The 24,483-nt window shown below is 38.2% G+C and overlaps 1 protein-coding gene across 2 annotated transcripts in view; it reads right to left on the bottom strand.

Annotated features, from left to right (window-relative positions):
• Positions 1-24,483, bottom strand: part of LOC139695093 (probable palmitoyltransferase ZDHHC24) — a 55,983-nt gene that overhangs the window by 19,587 nt on the left and 11,913 nt on the right. The window contains exon 4 of one of the 2 annotated variants that reach the window (XM_071593720.1): positions 10,807-10,866. The exons of the other annotated variant lie outside the window; for it this stretch is intronic. The gene's annotated coding sequence lies outside the window, so the exon portion shown is untranslated. Of the gene's footprint in view, positions 1-10,806; positions 10,867-24,483 lie in introns of those variants that run through there. 2 annotated transcript variants of the gene reach the window in all.

Genomic DNA, 24,483 nt, shown 5'->3' with positions numbered 1-24,483 from the left:
CTAGCTATGAATGAACCGCAAATTTTACGTAAACATTTCGCCATGTCGAATGCTCGGCTCCTCCGATAGTACTCCGCTGCAGTTTTCCCAATTTTTTTGGCCTCTACGAATCTAACTCCATTTCTATCTTCTGTTTTCGGTAGTTTCCTTGATCTTGTGTGTTAGTTAATCCCCGCTTTGTGAGATAAAATTTTACAAAATATTTAATTAAATTACTCAACTCTTTCCGACGAATTTCATTTTTGCATTTCGTTTCATACATGTAGAGCTTCCTGACGAGTATTTTTTCGTTGAGTGGTTCACTCGTAAACCCGAAAAACGTAGATTCTGATATCGAGTTAGGTTGAGTGGGTAGAAATGCTTCTGCACACTGAAGGTGGGTCGTGGGAAACACGATGATGACTATGACCTGTCCTGATGTATGATGTGATGGGCAAAGGAATAACCCATCTCTCATTAAATTATGTACACATAGGTGAGCGTACGTTGGATACAAAAGATATCCATAAGCTTAATGATAGTTTGATAGTTGACACGATAAAACAGCGGTGCGTGCAATGCTCCAAGGCGTCCTGAAGGGTACATTTAGGGCAATTTCTTCCCATAAGGCGCCCAGTCCTCCCTTGTATTTCCTAGAATTCTGGTAATTCTAGGACTGACAAAATCGCAGCCTCAAATTTTCAAAGCGCCGGTGGTGGCATCATTATTTAATTGGTGGCTTTCAGTGGAAGGGTTATCCATTTATTTGTTACTTCAAACTGTTTTCGGCATTTTCCAATCCCTTCCACCTCTGCATCAAAGTGGTTACAAATCCCTACTCTACTCCGTAGTATTAATTCTCACCGCGACCCCAAACCGCCTCCGTTCTCAAAAATATTTCATATTTGGATCAATCATGCTGTCAGCGCAGTCCTCACGCGAGTGGGAGTAAGGAAGATGCTTTTGCTCTTTGTTATTTGTATTGATTATTACTGGTATTATTCATAATTAATTGAGAACTTGAGATTCACTTCTTTAACCATTCCACGCTCGCCATTCATCGTACCCTTCCCTCTTCATTCTTACTCCCACCCCCATTTGGATGGGGCAAATATCATGACCAGTTCCTATTAGAACGGAAAGCATCTGTACAGCGTCGAAGAATGTTAAAAGAAAATCCTACTTCAGCATAGTTAATCAAAATAAAGGAAGTTTCAAATTCCCAGTAGACTATGTCAGCTGTCGCCTACCGGTGGTTGATGGACCACTTGTAGAATTTTCAAACAAGCGGCAACGAACGAATGTCACTCTAACACAATTGTTATAATTATTCAAGATCTAATTCTTTTACTATAGTTGAGCAATTATAATTGCCGATTTAAATTAATAAAATGGAACTTTTATGGTTATTATTTCATGGGAGTTTAAACCTTTAAAAAAAAACGTTGGTATTCCTCGGCATTCGAAACGGTTAAGTGGTCCGTACGGCCCGAAAGGTTGGCGACCACTGCAGTGTCTCAAAGTGATTTTAGGTGATTTATTACTCGATATCACATACTTCACGTCAGTTTTCAAAAGATTGACTTAGGTAATCAATAATGACACTGCAGCTTTCCACCCATAAGTTCTTTCAGAGCGCTTTTTCTTATTCTATTAACATCCATCGCAAAATAAACAGGGAATGTTCCTATTTACAAATACCAAGTGCGCAATCGATCGCAGACTGTTGCATGCCGGATATACAAATAGCACGAGGTAAGTGATGCATATGCTTTTTGATTTATCCTTACTATCGTAAGATTTTATAGAGAACGGTTGGAAGCAATTCATTTACTTTTTAGAAGCTCCATGAAAAACTGCGACCCAATCGGGCCCATCAATACAATTTAATATTGAAGAATTTTCTATTAGCATCACTGCTGTCATCATTACCAATCTTTAGCCAAATGCGTCATGACTTTCCAGACATTCCCGCGGAATAATATCATATTATGCGGTTTCTTTCCCTCGACCATGCCTACCCGTAGATAGGGACGGGTATTTGTGATGGCATCATAGACTGTTTGCTAGACTTAGTTTTTTTGCCGTTATAATCAGCCTTATTATATTATAATATTTTGCCTTATGCTTCTAAGAGTTAAACATTCCATGCTAAATAATTGGACATTTTATCATATTTTCCGGGTAACACGAAATTTTAACAGGTAGAACTATGAGGAATACCGCTAGCCATTACCTCATCCATAAATCTGTACAAATGTAAAATAAATTTCCAGTTCGCTGCTGTCGATTCGGAAAACTTTTAATAAAAAAATATATTTCTTTCAAATTTAAAACATTCATTGTTTAAGGCAGAGAGGATCGCTATCCTTACGCTTTTGAACATTTTCATTTAATTCTTCGACTCGAAAAACCAATATTTAGGCCATAGTATTCCAAATATAAAGAGTATTTTTTTCTAATTTACGAGCCTTTTACCCTCATACATTGCCCAATTAGTTATTACCCGATGTTTTTACTTCAGAATTAGGGGAGAGCTTAAGTACGTACTCCAGCCACGGAGTTATTTGATTCCGCACTCATTCCTAAATTACTTGCAGCAGAAAAAGAATTCTGACAGCAACATTTGAAACATTTTCTGTTTGCCATCAGCGCCATCTTGGTCATCTAAAATACCTCAATACAAATCAATATAAATGCTTATCAATTTAATAGTGCAATGAAAATCGTGTTCTGAATAGACAACACGCTGCAGGATTCACGAGATCCGAAGTTTCCTCAACCGCCAACCTGAAGCCGTGCGCTAACTCCCACCCTTCCCCAATTCCAAAAGCTATCACCACCTTCCACCCACTCCGCTGTCCATTGTTCTTATCCCGGCAACCGCCCAATAACCTTTCCCCTTCCGACAGCCCTCAACGTCCCGCAGGAAAAAAAAACTCGCTCCTTCTCGAAGGAATCGACATATATGTACGTCTCAAGTCAAACCGCAGTCCTGGGACCCTCTCTAGCGAGACTAAGGAACAATTATACTGGGCGGACAGCTGAAATGATTGAAGTAGGACCTCCCAGTGAAACAATCTTCAAATGCCCCGCCTATTCATATGTGCTCATTCAAGGCAGCTCTCTTGGCTATCTAAACCCGAAATGGGAGTCCCCTCGCAAGAGAGTTGCGAGACTGTTTCATATTTAATGCAAACAGGGGAGGCAGGAGAGTGCGGAGGGAGGAGGGTCCATGAAACCGAGGGAGGGAAAACAACAGGTGGATCTGCATGCAGAGAATTCTTCTGCGGGAGAGACCCGAAACCAAGGCCAAAGGCAGGAAATCGGGATGAATAATGAGCCTTGTTGGTTTTCATCCCTCAAAAATCAGTCAAGCTCGTACTACCATCAAAAACCATAATAGAAACGAACCTCAACGCCGTCTAACTCCCACATTTTAGTCTCCTTTTGTTACAGCAGATATCACAAGCCATTCAAAATATTAAACCTCATAGGAACACGGATCTCATTCATTCGCGAGAAGCCCAACAATCGGCCTCCGCAACGATACGATTAGACTCTCCCCCATATACTAAATCTTTTTTAAAGAAACCTATATTGAAAGGAACGAAAATAAGCATTTCACAGCGTTGCCTAGATGTGCTGAATACCAGCTCCGTAGCATCTTCCCATTAGAGCCACATCTTCCGCAAATACACAACTTGAAAAATATTTCAGAATAATAGGATTTTTTAAAAATTAGTTTAATTTCTCGCTAAGTACTAAGCGTAGTAAAGCAGTATCTAAGTACTGCGTCTGTATATCAACGCTATAGCAACATTAAATGCCTCTTTTTTTTAATATTCCGGGAATTAGGAGAACAGTCGTAAAGAGCACCACAAATGGTTTCCTCAATGACTGAACTTCATTAAAAGTTATGGCATCGGATTTCGGGCATAGTGACAGTGGGAACTCACGAGAAATTACAATAAAAATATATAAAACACTCTCAGTAGTAGTAGTATTTAGGGGAGGCGACCGACTGCTGAGGTCATTTGCGCCATTAGTAATGAACAAGAAAGGACGAAGGGTGGAGATAAACACGGCGTCGACATTAGCCTACTTTTTACGAAAGGCGCCAAGGGGTCCGCGGCTTAACGTCCCATCCGACGGCGTACTCCCTCAACGTGCCCTCCACAAAGCACCTCAAGCAGGGATCGAGATACCACTGAAAAATATTCAACACCGCCGAGATTTGAACCCAATCCCTCTGGGTGGGAAGCCAGTACGTTAGCCACCTCAATCCCCGAAAAAGTTTCCCATGCTTAGATTACCAGGGTTGCCTAATTTTGCTAAAAAAAATCTTTGGCGTCCAATGTGATAGCGAACATTTCCAGTGAAAACTTTTTTTACCTTACATTAAGGCCAAACTATTCTTTAATAGTTTCATTTTAAAACAGCTGGTAGCAAATATTGCAACGGCATCATTCACGGTTTTTACGTTTTCTCAACGAAAAAAGATTCTATTTACTCGAAACTTTTCAAAGTAGTTAAAAATATTTTAACCACACTTGACGGATGCCAGCTGAAATTAAAAGTTGATCCAATGTTCTATATGATAAAACTTTCTTTGCTTTTTAGGTTCTATAGGTTTAAGGATATTTTTCCTTCTCTTAATAAATTCCAATAACTAGTTTTGAGGCTGAACGTTTTTCTTTTAAAACTCATGCCCTGAATGAATTTTTCCTTATCATAAAAATTTCCGAAAGAATATGCATATCGTATTCTCCGTCAATTCAAATTCAGATGCTTATTCCATATTTGTGCACATATAGTGAAATTTACGCTGATATTTCTTCACATAAAGCATGGAATACCTATTGTTTAATTTTTCGCATATGAATATCGTGTTTAGATGGTTAGGGAAGATATCCGATGCTTATGATTCATAGTTTTCATTTATTAATCTAATTTAATCTGTAAAACTACTATATAATTAACACCCTAATTATCCAGGTAGTTGTTATAAAATAAAAGGTCAGTAGAGTCAAGTTTCGCTCTTCATGCGAGCTCGTACTGCTCTCTTGGTATTCTTTAAAGTCAATAATACGACGATTTAATATTCACTTGTAAATATAGCGTCAACTAATCTAATAACCACCTATGGGTACTGTATATAAATATTAAGGTAAGGCCCAAGAAGCATGATGCAAATATCAATTAGATCAATTTATCCATTAACTTAATCAAATCCTACCCCTAAACTCGAGAACACAGCCCTCATCAGAAATAGTTCGAGCAAGATTTTCCTTATACCCACACACACGCATGCATATGGAAACTATAAATGATTAAATTGCCAAAAATGGAAGCTATGAGGAAGGGTGTGAGATATTATAATTCGAGAGTCTGTGATTTGCACATCTAGCCGCAAACCCTCTCCTCGTGTAAATAACAATTATCTCTTCAGGGCATAATTGACTCTGGACATCAATCTGCGGTAATAATAATCGTGCATGTATAAATATTAATAACCCATAAGTAAGGACCTATACAGAGTCTAAAGGAGATCCACTAAACCGGTAACGAATTTATGATAAGAACTGAAGCGTTAATTGTTAGGACATACTGGAAACAAGCATAGAAGACTTCACTCTCGAAGGGACACGGCCATGCAGATATGCACAGAGCCCCCAACTTGGCTTGTCATGGAAGGAATTATTATAGCCACACAATAGAACCGCATACCACTTGGATGAAACAGACTCTCCTATTGGTAAATTCTAAAATACTTGTTTCACCTTGCGCCAGGTCGAAAAAAAATACTCAGCACTCAAAAATTGTAATAGGAAAAAACTTAATTCCCTATATTTGACCTTAATGACCACTATTCAAATTAATTTCCTCCCTTTTCGCAACTTATTCAATAGTTGATGCCATAGCATCCTGCCACACGGCTATGATGCGCACATACAATCCCTTCAAGATCACACGCGAGACTCTAGACGAAACTCCATATCATACCCGGCTGCTAAAGGCACTAACCAATTTTTTATTGCAAATAATTCACTAAAATCGTAGATGTCTTGGATATCATAACATTTCCTTGAAAACAGGTTCTTTGGAAAATTCAACCATCACATCTGTTCAAAGTAATACTTTCAGGATTTATATTTTATTGGGTCAAGCTTCAATTCGAAAGAAATCCAGGAGACGAAACCATTACATGATGAATACATAAAAATTAATTCTATTGAATTTTGTTTCAAATATTTTGTCGTGATTCCATTTTCCGAAATAATATACAGAATTCAAAAATGGTGGACAATTATCCAATCATCGCGAAAAAAAGCCCTACATTTTTTTCTTGGGTTCAATCAAATTCAAAGCTCTTAAGAGTAAGTGACTTCCATCAGTCCAATTAAGCCAATTACAGATTTTGATCGACGAACGCTCACTAACGTAACCGCAGAATAACTAGCATGCCACAGAATATATATCTCGGAGGATACTGTTACCAGAGTACAAAACGAATACACTCTTGTCTTTTTCACGGTGAAAGTGAGATCGAGGCCAAGTCCATGGGTCCGATTCTTTCTAACAGTTGTGAGAAATCTCAATGGGAAAATCATTCACATAGATGTGGATGCTGCAAGTTGATAATATCCAAGACATACTCTATACATTAGTGAAGTGATTTCAGCTAAGATTTCTAATTGGCAATTGCCTTTGGCAGCTGGGTATGATAGGGAATTTCGCATTAAGCCTCGCCTGCAATCTTTCTTATATGTGTACATCATACGTTACGAGCCACCTCGAAGACGCATGACGGCAAGTTACGGCACCAGGCATCAATTAAATAGTTGCTAAAATTTAAGAAATTATTTTGTTAAGTGGTCTTTAAAGTTAAATTAATAATTGTTGACATTGTTTTGATTACTTGGTACGACATAAATGTTTTCCATTGCATGTCTGTCACCGTTTTAACACTGCTTGACGGATGTCTCACTTAAAAATTAAGGGAAATTAATGTAAATTAATTAATTTAAAAAATTTATCCTCTTACACTCGAAAATGACGACGAAAAATACTTCGCTATTACTGAAGTGAGATTTAATGAAGGCGAATTTCGCGTCTACCCCATACTACGAATTTTATAGAAGGGAAATTTAAAGGGAATATCCCACGAGGATGACCACGAGACAAGTACATGGGGCAAATTAAGAAGACCTTAAAACCGAGTACTAACCGAGGGATGAGGTAATGATCAGTGATAAGAGAAGAATGAAGGGCTGCAGTGAACCATTCTTAGAACTGAAATAATGACGATGATGGCATACTTGACTTTAACTTCCTCAACAATTATTGAACCTTTTTTAGTGCCTAAGATCGTATATCGTACATTTGATGGGCCAGTTACAATAATATTTCATGAAAAAAAATTTTAACCGTATGAATGATTTAGAAAATTCTTTGACAACTTTTTAATTTATTCTTTACAGTGGCTCTGTCTTACACCCCAATATGCTGAAATTAATATGATGAAAATAATACGGAAACATTCGCAGCCAACCATTATTCTGGCATGGAATAAATCTTAATATTTAGATTTTAATCCTTACTTCCCTCGCACAAACATCGCGTAGGAAGATAGGCGTTGTCCAGCGAAGCAGACGCGTAACCGATTTATAATTATTGTAGACCATTATACTTTTAAAAAAGGCACTAGAATACACATATCATTAGTAACGTGAGCTAATTTGAATGATTAATTATTAAAATATGTGCAAGCCCCATTTTTGGAAAGCATCGTTTGCGGAAAATACATAAATAAAATTACATATACAAGCTAATACCTTTTAGAGAACATACATGTTAAAAGTTCAATCAATACGGTTCGTCGAGATAAAAAATTATTCATAAATATTTACATATAAATAGGGCTTAAAATTTTGATTTTATGATCTCGAAAAGGGAAACATGCAACTTATTTAATCGCATACGCATACAAGAACTTTATTGAAGAGTATGTACTTCGAATCTCATTGCATGATCATCGCTCGACATATATCCCTTCGATAGAAATTGCAATGGGCACAATTTTAGGTAACTTATGTAATTAAACCAAAATAAGACATTCATTATTACAATGCGTCAAACTAATATTGTAAACCAAGTTGAAAAATGGACTACGGTATATAAATTCAAATTGTAACTTAATTTTCCCCGTTAAAATTATACACGATTTTTAAAAATAGCCGTGTGACAGAAGGGCAAGGCAGAACCTGAGAAAGTGTGGATGCTTTTAAATCGCCGACCGGAAGCGGTGAATAGAATCTGTGAAGTAGATTCACCACAGTAATACAATACGTGCGCACAGCTATCAAGCGATACAGTTATTAAGCCGAAGAACCGAACTAAGGGTTTTCCTACGCACTCCAGGATTCCAGCCCAATCACAACTCAACTCTTGCGGAAGGCCAAGTATACCGTTAAATCGCGAAAAAAATAAACTTCCGCTTGTATATCCCATGGCTAAGAAACCGCAACCTATATAATGCCTTTCCTATCGAGTTGCATAGAAGGTTTTTCCTTCAAAAGGTCTGTGACCTCATACCATGCACGTACTTTCAGAGATCGAGCTCTAGTAGGGTAAACCTCGATGAAAACCACTGCCCCTTATAAATCTGTTCCGTTTCGCTAAGCAGGTGCGGGGGTGTGGGTTATTAAGATTGACCGGTAGGCCTTGATAGAGTTGGCACAGCGACCACTGAGTGAACAAACCTTTGGGTTTAAATGAAAATTAAGGGCCGACGTGTTTCACCGCCCTTTGCGATATTAATCGACCCTTTTTAATTCAGATTTAGATTTTACAACTATCAAGAAGCTACTTTCAAAATAAAAACGCAAGGTAATTTAAAGTAAAAATTAAAAGTAGGCTTCATCCAAAATAGATCATAGTAGTCAAATAAGCACTCTAAATGAAGTCCCACGTTTAAATAGTCCGCTGGCTAGGAATGAATTAGAACGACCATGAACTTCAGCCTTCGAGACCTTGGGATTTCAGTAGAGAAACAACTGTATTTGAGTACCGTGTATTTGAGAGCACCTGACCAATACTATAGTTGAACTATCAAACAAATATTTTCTCTCCAAAACTCAAAACGTGCAGTTGAAATTTATTAAGTTATCGACTTGATATTTTGGTTTCAAACAGAAAACTAATTTCGTTCGAATCAGGTTTAGTCAAAGAATCCCTAATACTTGTCAAAACAGTCCTACGCTTCCGAAATATCAAGTTAAATTAAATATATTTTTCCGATTTGACTTTATTATTCGAAAAATAATAAGCTTTTGAAAGGCGCCACGTGATATTCTTTCTGTCATCTAACCTAAGGACCGAGCATAAATATATTTAGTCCACATATTTCCCATTTAAAAATTATGAATTCAATGATTCAAGCTTCACCGATTTAAATCAATTAAAATTCCAAAACTTCATGAAAGGCCAACCGATAAATAAAATAAAAATCGGTTTCGTAAGAGATTTCCATACAAACGAAATTAATGCAACAATAGAGGCTTAAAGAAAACAAATTACACCACTCCTATTGCATATCTCCTAATGGGAGTAAATAAACTGAAACACTGATATTATCATTTAGCCACATTAATGCCCATATTTATACTTCCACAGTATTTACTATGGACTATGTGAATGTATTATGAAAAATGTCAACTAAATTCGGTCAGATAATCATTCAAATAGTCATAAACCCAGTCTCTTTAGAAAGGTTTAGCAGAATTTTCTTTCTGATTACATGTCGCAGAAAGTTAAATATTAATAGTAGCCACATTCTTCTGATGTTCTTGAGCTTTACCTGATAGCAGATCCCGTATAGGGTGGTCAAATCAAGCTAAGATAAACCTTCGGTGGCAGCATATAAAAATGTATTTTGTCTCCCTAATATAGAGCGATGCGATTCGAATTTACTTCTTCAGGGTCCACGGTGTTCTGCGATAGGCCTACGGAAACTTAAAAGAGTCCGATTTTGCCATTTTTTGATGTCGCAAGTCACTGCTAATAACTAAAAGTAGAACATTAAATGAAATGGTGCTCCATCAAAGTTCTTATACTTTTCCTTACTGTAAAACGACGCAATTAGGCAATTAATACTAGTCCTGCATATCCTAAGGGGGAATATAAAAAAAACAAGATTCTGTAAATCCCTTGCCTATTTATCAAAAGGCTACTCAGAGAGCATACAGGAGGGATGAACGAAATAACAAACCCTTGGGAAAAAATTATAATAATATCACAAGTAGATGACAAAATTAATTGCTTATCACAAGTACGGCAGCACAAAACTGATTATGCTAAATCATCAAAGGTTTAAATGGAGAGACCATATCTATGGCGGAAAATGTATAGCAAAAAATAGGGCAGATGCACCTTCATTTAGTTTATAACAACATTAACTATAGAAAAGGATGGCATAACAAAATCAAGCACTGCTTAGCACGGCATGATAATATACTCATGACAAATGGCTTATTTACTTTGGATCATCCCCATTGTCATATGTCTTCTGGGAAATCATTCCACCTTTTCAGTATTTTTAATACAATACCTTCTTAGTCTAATTCTCGAAATACGAGTGCTCAGATACTCATAATTTTAAAAAGATATCATATCAAATACTGGTATTTCTAACCTCAGACATTGCCCTACACATTTGACTCCTGGATATGCCGATTATAAGGCACTTGCTCCATTATCCTCTAGACCTTCCAACATTATTTAAATTCCAAATTATCATTTAATCAGAGAAAATCAAGCAGAGGTTCAACATTTTTTATCCGCGGTTCCTTATCTCTGGTTTCTGACGTTTGCTGAATAGGCATTCTGGAAAGAAACAGCCAATATTATTTTAAACGAATAAAAATAGCTAAAACAACAATAATCATCCCCAGTTTTTATTTTACGCGGAAACTAAACAAATTAGTAACCTATTAGATCAATTAAAGCGATAATAAATCTTTCCGATCAGTGAAATCGTTTATATAGGTTAATTGTCGAATTCCTTAATTACGAGCCTCGTACAGCCTACATTTTTCTTATATATTTTATTCATAGCTTTTTATATCAATTGCATCAAATGATTAATTATATTATTTAACCCTAGAAGTAATCATAAAATTCTTCGTAATTAAAAAGTTCCACAAAAAGCACCCTTAATACTTATAATATTCAAAAGAAGAATTTTTGATATATTCATTCAAATATAAAGCACGCAAGAGGCACATTTGAAATTATTGTAAAAGTCAATTACCCTTGTTTAAAAGTAATCGAAATAGAATTTAAGTTGACAGAAAATAGCTTCAACTGAATTCTTTCTATTTGTTTCTATTAAGGTTTTTAAGTATTATTTTTGGTGCATTTTAGACACATTATATGCAAAGTAACTATGAATTAAAAACAATATTTTTTCTCCTTTGAAAGTAGACAATAATATAGTATGCCCATTTTCTAAGCCTGGCGCTAGTAACGCCAGTTCATATATTATCTCTATTCCGAAATTCTTAACAACTCTTGCAGATCTCGTAGATATATTACGATCATGCAAAATTCAAGCATCAAATAGTGAGTTAAAGTATTATTTCAATAGTGATATCAGCAAATTTTCAGGAAAAATAAGGTGGATGATAAAAAACATTGTACAGCGAAAAAATATTACATATATATCATCCCGATCCCCTTGGAAGCATTAAGCATTGTCGTCGTACGTCCGAGAGGTTCAGGGAAACGAGTGTGCAGTTAATTCACTCAAATATGAAAAATACGAAAGAGTAACCAGCAGTTTGGAAAAGGCTAACTTATTACATTCCTTCTTTCGAAGCGTCTTCACCAATGTCTCTGATGGCTTGTAAAATCGTGCCGGCCAACCGATGCCCAAAATTGAAATTTTATATAATAGAATAGAACGTTAGCCGAAAAACATGAAGCCTAATAAATTCTCCGGGCACGATGAAATACCAGTTCGTTCACATATTTAAAATCGAACGCCGGAAATTGCGCCATATCAAAAAATCATATTTAAGAAATAGCTAATAGGTCACAAGGTTCCCAGTGTATGGAAAACGGATAATGTAACACCTGTATTTAAAAATGGAGACAAGGAGGAACCGAGTCATTACAGATCTATTCCCCTCACATCTACTACCTTGATCAAAAAGTTCCCGGAATAACCACCGTGTGGCGCTCCCATCGTTCCGATTTGAGTTCTGTTTTTTTTGTTAAATTGGTACATCTGTTGTTGATATTCCCTTTAAATCTTAGTGTCATAACTTGACATTTGCAAAAGTTACGTAGCCAAGAGTATCTATCTCTGTGTGTGTTGGCGATTTTTTACAATTGCAGAAATGGATTTAAATTTGCAACAACGAACTTGTATTAAATTTTGCGTAAAAAACGGATTTAGTGGCGCACGGACGTTGGAAATGTTGGAAAAGTGTTTCGGCAACGATTCTCTAAAAAAAACGGTCGTTTACCAGTGGCACGAGCGGTTCAGAAGTGGTCGTGAGTCAATCGAAGATGATGAACGCAGTGGCAGACCATCGACATCGAAAGTCGGTGAAAAAATTGATAAAGTAAAAGAAATGTTGGTCAATAACCGCAAATTAACCATCAGAGAAATAGCGGAGGACTTGAACATTGCCTATGGATCCGCCCAAGACATTGTGGTTAATGATTTGGGTTTCCGTCGTGTAGCAGCAAAGTTGGTGCCAAAAGACCTCAATTTCATGCAAAAAAGAGACCGTGTTGACGTCGCAAAAGACATGATTTGCGAGGCTGAATCCGATCCCACATTCATCAAAAGGATCATTACTGGAGACGAGACGTGGGTTTATGAGTACGACACGCAATCCAGACATCAGGCAAGTGAATGGCGTTCACCAAATGAGCCGAGACCAAAAAAACCACGTCGTTTTCAGTCAAAAAAGAAGGCAATGCTGACGGTTTTCATGGATTACAACGGTGTAGTGCATCATGAATTTTTGCCAGAAGGCCAGACAGTAAACAAAGAGTATTATTTGGGCGTTATGAGACGTTTGCGTGAAGCAATTCGCCGAAAGAGACCAGAAATGTGGGCAGAAAACTCGTGGATTTTGCACCATGATAACGCACCGTCGCACAGTGCTATTATTATTCGTAATTTTTTGACGAAAAATGCAACAAATACCATCCAACAGCCACCGAATTCACCTGATTTGGCTCCCTGTGACTTCTTTCTGTTCAATCGAGTTAAAAAACCATTACGGGGAACGCGTTTTAGCAGCCGAGAGGAAGTAATGGAAAAATCGCAGGAAGCACTGATGGACATACCGAAAACCGACCGTAACTTTTGCATATGTCAAGTTATGACACTAAGATTTAAAGGGAATATCAACAACAGATGTACCAATTTAACAAAAAAACACAACTCAAATCGGAACGATGGGAGCGCCACACGGTGGTTATTCCGGGAACTTTTTGATCAAGCTAGTATTTCGTGCAAGGTTATGGAACATATAGTTGCTAGTTAGGTCGTGAGACACCTCGATAATCAGAAGTAATTAATGAAAAATCTGCATGGTTTCCGAAGGGGTAGATCCTGCTAGACCCAACTGGCGATTTTTGTTCGTGATATTCTTATTTCGCGAGAGAGCAATGTTCCAGTGGACGCGGTTTTTCCAAGGTTCTAAGAAAGCTTTCGACCAAATACCCCATAGTTAACTCATTACGAAGTGACAAGCATATGGCATGGGTAAACATATCCTGGTTTGTAACAAAACCTTCTGGAAAGGTCGGGTACAAAGAGTAGTCATAGATGGAGTTAGACCTAATGCAGCAGAAGTCACTTCAGGTGCTCCCCAGGGAAGTGTTGTCGGACCTCTTTTATTCCTTCTTTAAGTTAACGTCATTGACTCCGTAGTCACTAGTAAGATACGTTTATTTGCCGACGATGCTGTGGTTTACCGTGATATCTGTGATCCTGAGGACACAGCAGCTTTTTCAGATGACCATAATGCTATACAACGCTGGTGCGACATTTGGAAATTAGCATTTAACTTAAAAAGTGCGTAGTGATAAATTTTTGGAAAAAGAGTCATTCTCTCCCTAACGCCTTTTGCATTGGGAACACCAAAATGGAATTTATTGACTCAATTAAATACCTAGGCGCTACCCTCACTCAAAACACATACGGGGAATATGTGGACAAGCTAACAAAATATTAGGATTTTTAGAAGAGTACTGGGTAAATGTGATGAAAAAGGAAAATGTTATCTTTCACTAGCTAGGCCTAATTTAGAATGTTGTGTTAGTATATGGGATCCTCACGAAGTTGAATTGATTGTCATATTGGACCGCGTGCAGCGTCGAGAGCTACATTTGTAAAGAGTTGTTGTGATAAACTTAGTAGGGTATCCAAAATATTAGAGGAGCTAGGCTGGTAATCACTCACGGAGTGAAGGTTAAATTATAGACTTTGCATCAATAGGATGTCTCTTTAGCAGTGATGTTGAAAATGTATCATTACCTCCATCGTACTACGGTAGGAGAGATCATATCAATAAAATTAGGCAGATCAAGAGTAGAACAGATAGATTTAAGATGTTATTTTTTCCACAAACGATAAGGGATCAGAATAACACTGTCCGACCACGGTAGGGGTGCAAATATTGGAGTCAAACTTAGTCTGGTGTGTACTATTCAACCCCTACCACCCATTCTAGCGGTGGCTTGCAGGGTAATAAAATATCTAAAAAATCTATCCCCATAAAACTGAAAATTTCAATAAATTTCGTGATATTTTGCATAAAATTAGGTAGTAAATCAGTCCCGAACGAGAAGTCCGAAGAATTAAAAAACATACTCTCATAGTAGTACTGTCCATAGCTCCTGATATTTCCCATCTCCCTTCAAGAATATGGCCACGATTCGTTTTCTACGTACGTTTCCTCTACATCTCTCACCAAAATTACGCAACATCTTCGATTAATGTTTCTTCGAACCAGACCTCCTTTATTTTCCCAAATCAACTAGTTTCTTAGACATTGAACATTCAATAATATTTGGATTAAATTATATACTTTTAAATACTATCCTCGTCATTATAATGGAACCACTCGTCCCTCTTCAATGCCTCCCATCTAAAATGTTTTCTAACTTATTCCAAAAGCACGCGAATAGAGATAATTCGCGTAAAGTATAAATTAAAGTAAAAAAATATTAGTAGAAACTGTATTCATTGACTTAAGTTTATGTTTGAAAGTTATCCTGTAAGAGAAAATAATAACTTAAGAGCGAGTTTCATGGGGATCGAGATGGTGCGGGGGCTAACGTACTGGCTTCCCACCCTGAGGGCGCGGGTTCAAATCCCGGCGGTGTTGAATATTTTTCAGAGGTGTCTCGATCCCTACTTGAGGTTCTTTGTGGAGGGCACTTTGAGTGAGTACGCCGTCCGTCGGATGGGACGTTAAGCCGCGGACCCCTTGGCGCCTTTCGTAAAGAGTAGGCTAATGCCGACGCCGGGTTTCTCTCCACCCTTCATCCTTTCCTGTCCTTCCCCTATGGCGCAAATGGCCTTAGCTGTCGGTCGCCTCCCCTCAAAACTACTACTACTGCGAGTTTCATAAATCCATCTTCAATTATTTATTGCATTGAAATGCTTCGCATAAGTCCCACAGCCGTGAAATAAAATAAAATTCCAGATAGTTCAAACTATATCAATAGCTATTTTGATGTAATCCAATTGATGAAATTTACGAGAACTCAAATCAAGGTCAACTCATACTTCCCCTTCACCTCCCTGTTTGCTCTTCTAAGCAGGTAGTTTCGAGAACGTTGCGCAGAGACGGCGTGAGCTTAGGAGTGACATATTGATGTTGACAATTCATTTCATTGGAAAAGGAACTCGCATGACATGCTCTCACCGAAGCGACACCGCGAAGGATCCGTGAGGGTTTTAGCTAAGGGAAACAAATCAAGGAGAAAATCTCTGCCCTTATGACGTGCGATGACGGTGTCTTGAGTCGGCATTCAGTTCCACCTTAAGATATAACCATCACATCATATCACATATGCAAATCTCGCATCGTGATTGAGTAAAATTCAATGAAAAACTTGTTATTACAACATTCTTTTCATCATGGGGTGACACAGGCGGATATTGAAAATTATCTCTTTACCTGACAGGTGAATTATATACCTAAATGGTACTGTAGTTGCCCTGAGGGGAATCAGATTAAATAGGGAGGCTGTTTGCATGCATTGATGGCCATTGATAACACGCGCAGTTAATAGTGGTCATTATAGAGCATTTATGAATGGAACCGTTTATATCGACTGTTGCAGAGTGGCGGGCATGGGACTGCAATTTGATTCTAGTACTGTACGAAGATTACTCAGCAGATTTGAGGTCTTACACTTCGCTTAAACTGATTTTTACCTTTCGCCCTCGAAATTATCATTGATCGTATCAGTGCGATAATGGAATAAAAACTGTTTCACTCTAAATAGTAAACTTGATATTAATCTTCGTACAGTGGCATCCGGCAAATAACACTTCACATTGACCGATTACGTTTCCTATAGTTAGAAAATATAGTGCCTTCACTCAAAGAGTTCTAGCATTACAAGAAGTCCTGGATGGATTGTTTGCATGTTATATTTTCAGCAACAAAATTACAACAAAAACTGGTCAACAATTTAATATTTTTTCAGTTAGCAAATCCCATTGGACCTGTCTAAAACCCAGCCCTCTTTCCTTCTCTATCATCCAAATTTGTTATTGCTGCCTTCTCATTAATCACTTCCTCAATCTCAAAATTCTTCTTCTTTAGCTGCGAATTTCGAAGCTGCTCAAGATAAATGTAATCCAATGTGCTCGTTGACTTATCAATTCTGCACCGTCACTAATGCGATCTTTGCCGAAAATTCTTATTTTAATCGGTTAAGAAAGGTGTCACTTTCTATGCTGCACGCGAATCCCACGTACACAAGCAGAGATATTAATATATGCGCAGTTAGGAAAAACATTCTCTTTGTCAACATTCCATTAAAAATTACAATTTGAAATGATGTTATAGTTAATAAAAAAATGAGGATGGAAACATCATCAGCCTTTCTCTGACAAACACGCCTTAAATATTCATATCCACGGGCAATTATGCAATTATTCAATTTACCTTGACTGCTGTCTTTGGGACAATTGTGACGAGTAGACGGGGAATCGGCACCCAGAGTAGTCAGTTGTAAAAAATCAATGTGCTTCCCCGGCTAGTGTTTCAAACTGCTGGGCTAATGCGAAAGTAGAGGGCGGGGAAAATTCTGCAAGAAGCTGACCCTGATGGCTGACGGTAACCTGACAATGCTGGGTCATAAGGTTATTCAAAACTGGAGGACCAATCGACCTGTAGGAAATTAGCTACGCGCGAGAGACTTAAAATTACAAAATAAACTCCTGCAGGGAAAACAAATGAACAAAACCAAAGGTTTCTTAAGTAAATATGTTTCATAACCAATTAAAACACAAATCAAATACTGCTTACCAATCCGACTTCCGTAAATCACACAGTACTAATCAAATTCACAGACGCCATTAGATACGCAATCGACAAAAGACTAATTACCGTCCTGGGCCTACTTGACTTGATGAAAGCTTTCGACTCATCCGATAAAGACAAATTATCAATGAAACACCGTCTCATGAATTTCTTATCTACTGCCGTATCTTGGCTCAAGTCTTACCTCCGCGAACGTTAACAAAAATGTACCTCCTATTCCTCTTCTTCTGAGTGGATGGAGGTGCCTCGTGGCGTACCTCAAGGATCCACGCTTGGACCTCCTCCTTTTCTCCCGATATATAAACGACCTACCCTCCCAACTCACTCACTACAAGTATCGCCTATATGCTGACGATGTACACATATATCTTCATTGTAACCTCTACCCCTAGACTTGACATTGTAATTGACTTAAGACATCTGTAACCTCTACCCTTCACTCTACCCCTAGACTACCATCGACCTCGCCGATGCCATTGCATATACTAGCTCTGATCTAGACTCATTCTTCCCCTGGTGCATCAAGAATTTCCTCAAAATTAATCCTTGCAAGAGTCAGTCACTCATCGTTGGAAATACAAGGCTTCTCTCACAACTTAACTTTACTTCACTCTCGTCACTTAAAATCACAGATAGGCCTATCCCCTTCATAAAATATCATCTAACCTTGGGATTATTTTTAACGAAACTCTGACGTGGACCAATCACATAAAATATGCAAAACCATGTACTGCTCTCTTTACTCCCTAAAGAAACTTAAAAGCATTCTCTCCTCTTTGCGTAAGCAGCTTATCAATACTCTTATTCCACCTCTTTTCGACAACTGCGATCCAGCTTATCAAAAATTGTCGGACGAACTAACCTTAAAGCTACAACGAACTCAAAACGCCTAAGTATGATTTATCTTTGGTCTAAAGAAGCGAGATCATGCATCTGAAAGTTACTGTAAACTTAAATGGCTAAAACTTGAAGACAGGCGGAATTTTCATTTACTCTCACTTCCCTTTCATAATAAACATAATTATCTACAAAAGTACCTATCTGATAAACTTGTCCTCAGTAAAAGTATGCACAGTGCCAAAACTAGGGGAAATAATATATACTCATTACCTCGACACGACACAGTAACTTACAGAAAATCTTTTCATGTAACAGCCTGTAAACTCAGGAACACTTTGCCTAAGGACATTAAAAATTTCCAGTTACTCACTTTAATAAAAAACAGATACACTAAAATCCTAAAAGATTCTCCATGATGAAAACACTTTTATATCAATCTACTCCTGTGCAGACATCTCAATTCCTCTATACCTGCACCATTTCCGACCATCAGCTTCACCTTGCATTATGGCATATAATTTCTTATTTTACTTAACTATGCATGTCTGTACATTCAAATGTATTTATTGTACTTCATCGTATTTAATATGTATAACCATATTGTATTGTACTTCACACTTATACTTATAGTATTCATTTATTTTATTATTTCCTATCTGTCAAGGTTTTCGCATGTTTTTCGCACCCTCCTTCTTTGTGGGTGTGTTCCAGCTAGGTTTTCATTAGGTTCTTTAAGTCTTAAGTCCCTAGGTTTTTCCCACAAAATTATAACCGGCGTTTGTTTCTTTTATTATGCATATGACTTATCTTTTTTTCTTTTTCTCTTACTACGCTTTGTATTTCCTTTTATTGTTATGTACTTGACGAAGGGTTAAATAGAAGAAAGAACCTTATGGCCTCAATTGTGCCCGAATAAAGACATTCTAATGGCGACAGGGGCACGCACGAGTCAGCTGTCGAGCTGAATTAGAACGCTCCATCAATTGATGAATAAACTGTGGTGTTTTAACAACGAACTGAGCCCAGCACATTTCCATTGACACGGAAGCGGAAAGAGTGGGTCATATAGCCCTTCAAAGTATTGGCAAACATTACAGCCATCATCACCAGTCATCAATCCTAGGATACAATTGACGCAAGTCGCCACTCAGTTCTCCCATCAGCTAATCCATTTATATGGTCCTGCTTATTTCTTTCCTTCAACTTATGTTGCAATTTGTTCCGCGTCTCTTATTCGGGGCCTTACTCTGCAGATCTTCCCGCTTTTCCGGTATTTCCCTCTATGAATGTCTTCATGCGGCAAGGTGGATCGATAGGGTATTTCTTTCTTGTAAAGTTTTCGTTAGATTTCTTTCTTCTTCCACTCTTCGTTGAACCTCTTCGACAGTTATGTGATCCGTTCATCATAAGGGCCTCAAAACTTCTAAATTATTTGGTCGCGTTTAATTGTAATACACAATAATGAAATTACTCAAGTCATGCACTTCTTACAAGTCTACTTCGTCTGTAATGCTTTGTTTGAAGAGAATCCGCGTCCACCGAGGATCATTTTCAGCTTGGGGAAGAGATGGAAATCTGAAGGAGCTAAATCGGGCGAATAAGGCGGGTGTGGTATTTGTATCTTACTTCACGTATTTTTGCCATGGCAGCGACGCTTGTGTGTATGCGTGCATTGTCTTGATGAAATATGCCTTTCTACATTGCCAAACCTGACCTTTTTTCGCGTATCTTTGGATGTAGTAGGTTCAGGAGGTTATCACAATATCCAGTCATTGTTTGACCAGTGGGAAGATATTCTATCAACAGAATCCCTTCCGCATCCCAGAAAACTGAAACCATCATCTTTCCGGCCGACCGTATAACCTTTCCTTTCTTTGGTGGTGGTGAATCAACATTTTTCTACTCTTTTGGTTCTGGGGTATAGTAGTGGACCCAAGTTTCACCTGTGGTCACAAACCGGGACAGATAATCTCGTTGGTTGCTCTTAAAACAGGTCAAACATTGTTCGGAGATGTCCTTTCTGATGCGTTTGTGATTCTGGGTCAAGAATCGTGGCACCCATTTTTAAATTAATTTTCTCATATCCAATTCCACTGTTAAAATGTGATATATCCTTTCATATGACATCCCTACAGCTTCAACTATTACTCGCACTTTCGGCGATCCTACATGAACATTTCATGCACTTTTGCAATAATTTCTGGGATAGTGGCACCTTTTTGCTGACCACTACGCGGATCATCATCTAGTCTGTCCCGACCAAACAAACTCGTTCGTCCACTTGGCAACCGTCGAATATGAAGGAGCAGATTCTCCCCGAGTGTTCTGAAAGCCAGCATGCATTTCCTTTGCTTTCATACCTTCCTTTACGAAGTATTTAATCACTGCTTGAATCTCAATTTTTTCCATCTTCGCAAATCACTACACGGGAACAAGAGAGGCGCGTCCGCATCACCTATCTCTTCCCAGAGCACTGACGCGTTGTGTGTTTATTCACAAAAAATTTCCTATTACTGCGCGAGAAATTCGTTGCGCTAGCACTGACTCCTAGTGGTAATTCCGAGAAACTTTCTAGCCGCACTCATAATACTCAAATTGTCTTTTATTAAATTAAAAATGTTAATAACTCATGAAAAAATACATTTAAAAAAAGTAGATATTTCGATGATATCCGAAATAAGAAGCAGGTGAGTTTTTGTAAATGTATGTCAAAAACAGTGAACATGTTCCTTGTGCGACTGTAAAAGAAAGCCCTCAAAAATAGGGTACGAAACATCACCTCAACTTAGAATCCAATCAGAAGACAAATGAAAATCAAATTTGGTTTTATCGAATGTACTCAACCAAAAATGTAACCAAAATATTTAGAGGTTACATGTAATTACCTCAAAAGTATTTTAACATGTAACAAAACCACATTAAGTTATAGGGTATACGTGGCTAACAACGACTTCTGAAAATTAAGGGTCGGCTGTCTGTTTTAGTCTTTTTAAAGTCCGAGCATACAACTGGAATTACTTAATGGGAGGAAGCAGAGGTTGCAAAAACGAAAAAAAATCGAATTGAACAACATTTCTAAAAGCCCATACGCCAAAAGACAGGTTATAACCTAAAATTCTGGTATCCATCGCTGAAACTACATTTAAATATATTAAAAAATTAAAAAGCAATGAGGAAATTAGCCAAAAGTTATCTATAAAAAAAGCTATCGCACCTCTTGACTATAAGTATGCCACTTCTAACAGACCTATTCCTTCCCTCCTGCACTGCTGACATGCAATAGCGGGGCCCGCATCTCCTTCCAAGAGTTCTTCCTCTACGCTTATATGCGAGTTGCAAAAGGCATAAAACCTCAACGACCGATGTGAACTTTGCCATCTTTCGTAATTAGAGTTGACGAGGGAAGAAGTTGTCCCCTTTTTTCTAGCCTCAATTGCTAGTAGCTGATTCATCGGCTGGAGAGCGAATGATTAATCCCTACACATGATCTTAGGCATGGACAGATTCATTGGTGAAGAAAGGGGTTAATTATTCCTTAATCACTTTAATTTCTTAAAATTAATAAATTAGGTACCCTTTAAATCCCGTTTCTTGCTTTATGAGTACTGAAATGGGCACAATTATCAACTGCATCCTACAGAAATTCAATAAATTCGAAAATACTATTCCTCTGTAAAATGGATTTATATACAGTAGCCTCAGGAGATAAAAATACAAGATTGTTAACCGCTTTCCAAGTCTACCTTTCTGAAAAGGCATTCATTTTCCTCGACATTCATAAAATATTTCATTATTGCTTTTTATATTTCCCAATTATTAATCACATAAAATGTAACAATGAATATGTGAAATTCTTCATCGTGCACTCAGAAATGAACTCCATTCATTTGATGTACCCTGGAGCCGCCATGATCTGTGACGAAGGAACGACAGTGGTCGAGCAGGTAAATAGAAACAGGAACTCAGTCCATTCACCTACACTTAATCACATTACGTACACGTCTTAAGCTTAAACACGGTGGGCGCCGTAAAAAAAATCCCACTCTTTGCCATTAAAAAAACCTTCAAATCTCTATTAAGGGCACGCATAATTTTTCGCATAAGCCTTCCCACGAAAAATTGGTGACACCCCCTCCAACTTTTATGCGGAACTCACTGTGTCACCATCTATCCGCAACACGAGAATCGAGGAGCTAGTGCGGTCAGGACAAAGGGTTTCCTTCCTCCGGCATCACGAAAGGTGGAAAATGAGGAGGAATTCCATCATTACGAGTGAATGAAATGAGAAAAGCCCACTGGCACGAAATGGAAAAGTGGTGCGAAGGGCTGGGAAATTGGTCCGCCACCAGCGGTTTGCAAGTGGGGTCTTAGGGGCGGCGAGGAGAAGGTGGAAAGGGGGCTGGTCGTCGTCAAATAAGAGGCGGAGCAAATCCCATGACGAAGGGATTGCAGATTCTCTATGACAGCCGCCTATGGTCAGACAGCCGATATGACGGCAGACACCCGACGCCGTTCAGGTGGGAGCTTTTCCATATGCGGTGCTGGAGCCCACCGCAGAAAAATGACCACCAAGCGGGCGAAAAAAAGTCCCGCGGGTGGCTATAAGATCTTAACTTTCCCTTTTATGTCCTCCGATCCGCAGCGGTGCCCGTTGATTGAAGGGTGGTGAAACGGTTCTTAATCGACACTGATGCTTATTGAGAGAGAGATTGCAAGAGCCCCGAAGCGTTTTAGGTCAAGATTTCCAGCTGGGTCGTGTCTTATGGGAAGGATAAAAACGCTTGTCAATCGCGACCGTTATTGTTCGATGGGCCGCCGAGAAAATTCAAGACTAGAGCGGGTCTAATCATGCGCTTACATCTCGAGGTAATAGGGCTGGAAGAAACCGCCAGCTTCGAGGGGGGAGCGCACATATCAATTTAAGCCTCATTTTCTGCGTTCAATTTTCAAGGAAGTTCTCCACAAAATGTTGTTCCGGGAAATAGCGCTGCACCATACAATTACGGGGTCAAACGGGTCATTACTTACGAAACCTTCAATTAGGAATCTTTCCAACTCGAGGAGAGAAACACTAAATTTCCCGATGATTATGAGTTCCTTATAAAAATCATTTCCAAATGTCTGCGAAAAAATTATTTCAAATCCCGGAAATCTGGCAGCATTCATAAAAAAGTAAACGAAGAATATGGTATATCACCAAGATTTCATTCAAATTTGTTTGCTCTAACCAACCCTTTACGTAAGAGAGTAAATACGCATATGAGGAAACATGTAGGGGATATCTACGTATTTAATATCATAACAAACGAGACGTCTCAAATCTTAGTTAACTCCGGAAAAATAGTGCTTTATAGTTTTCGAAGACATTAAAATCTTTCTAAAACGAGTTGGACGATTTTTTAAAACTCATATGCTTTTAGTTTTTAAAAACAAAGAGGCAAAAAATGCCAATTGTACATCAAACTCCCAGTCGGGAGGGGTGAAAACGGGAAGGAACTATGAGACAGTAAACATTGGTATTGAAAGTCTTTCCTCACAGTTCGTTGGACATATGATTGCAAAAACGATGAAAACACGTGGTCATAGTTAGCCCATGAATGTCAATAACCCATCTAAATGTGTATCAAACACGTATTTTACGACGTGCCCTACTTGTCGCTAGCCTACGCATTGACACAAAAAGCCTCAAGACACCGCTCTTACCCTCACGAAACGATATATTTTGCGGCAGAGTATGTATCAGAGTACATGTATAGCAAATCTATACGCTCCAAACAACCTGCATTAAATAATTCAGCTTCTCGTAACTTACAAGCACGTATACCATTAATGAAAATTGAAGGAAGAAATTTAGGTTCCATAGAATCCTCGAGACCAAACTTCTAGCGGGGGATTATTTATCCCAAATGATTGCAAAGGTACGAATAAATTATTGGATGGACATTCTTTATTTGTTACATATATAGTTTTCGTCATAGACCAATAGTCTAGGTTCGTGTGTACTGTTTCACTTGAAAATCCGACTATTCTTGAGATGCATTCATTCAATTAATAAACGTATAACGGAAAAAGT

This window comes from Hetaerina americana, unplaced genomic scaffold (genome assembly GCF_022747635.1).
Source record: "Hetaerina americana unplaced genomic scaffold, ioHetAmer1.1.p SCAF_6, whole genome shotgun sequence".
Classification (NCBI taxonomy): domain Eukaryota; kingdom Metazoa; phylum Arthropoda; class Insecta; order Odonata; family Calopterygidae; genus Hetaerina; species Hetaerina americana.
The sequence above is the reverse complement of the archived record's forward strand: the minus strand, read 5'-3'. Positions and strand labels throughout refer to the sequence as shown.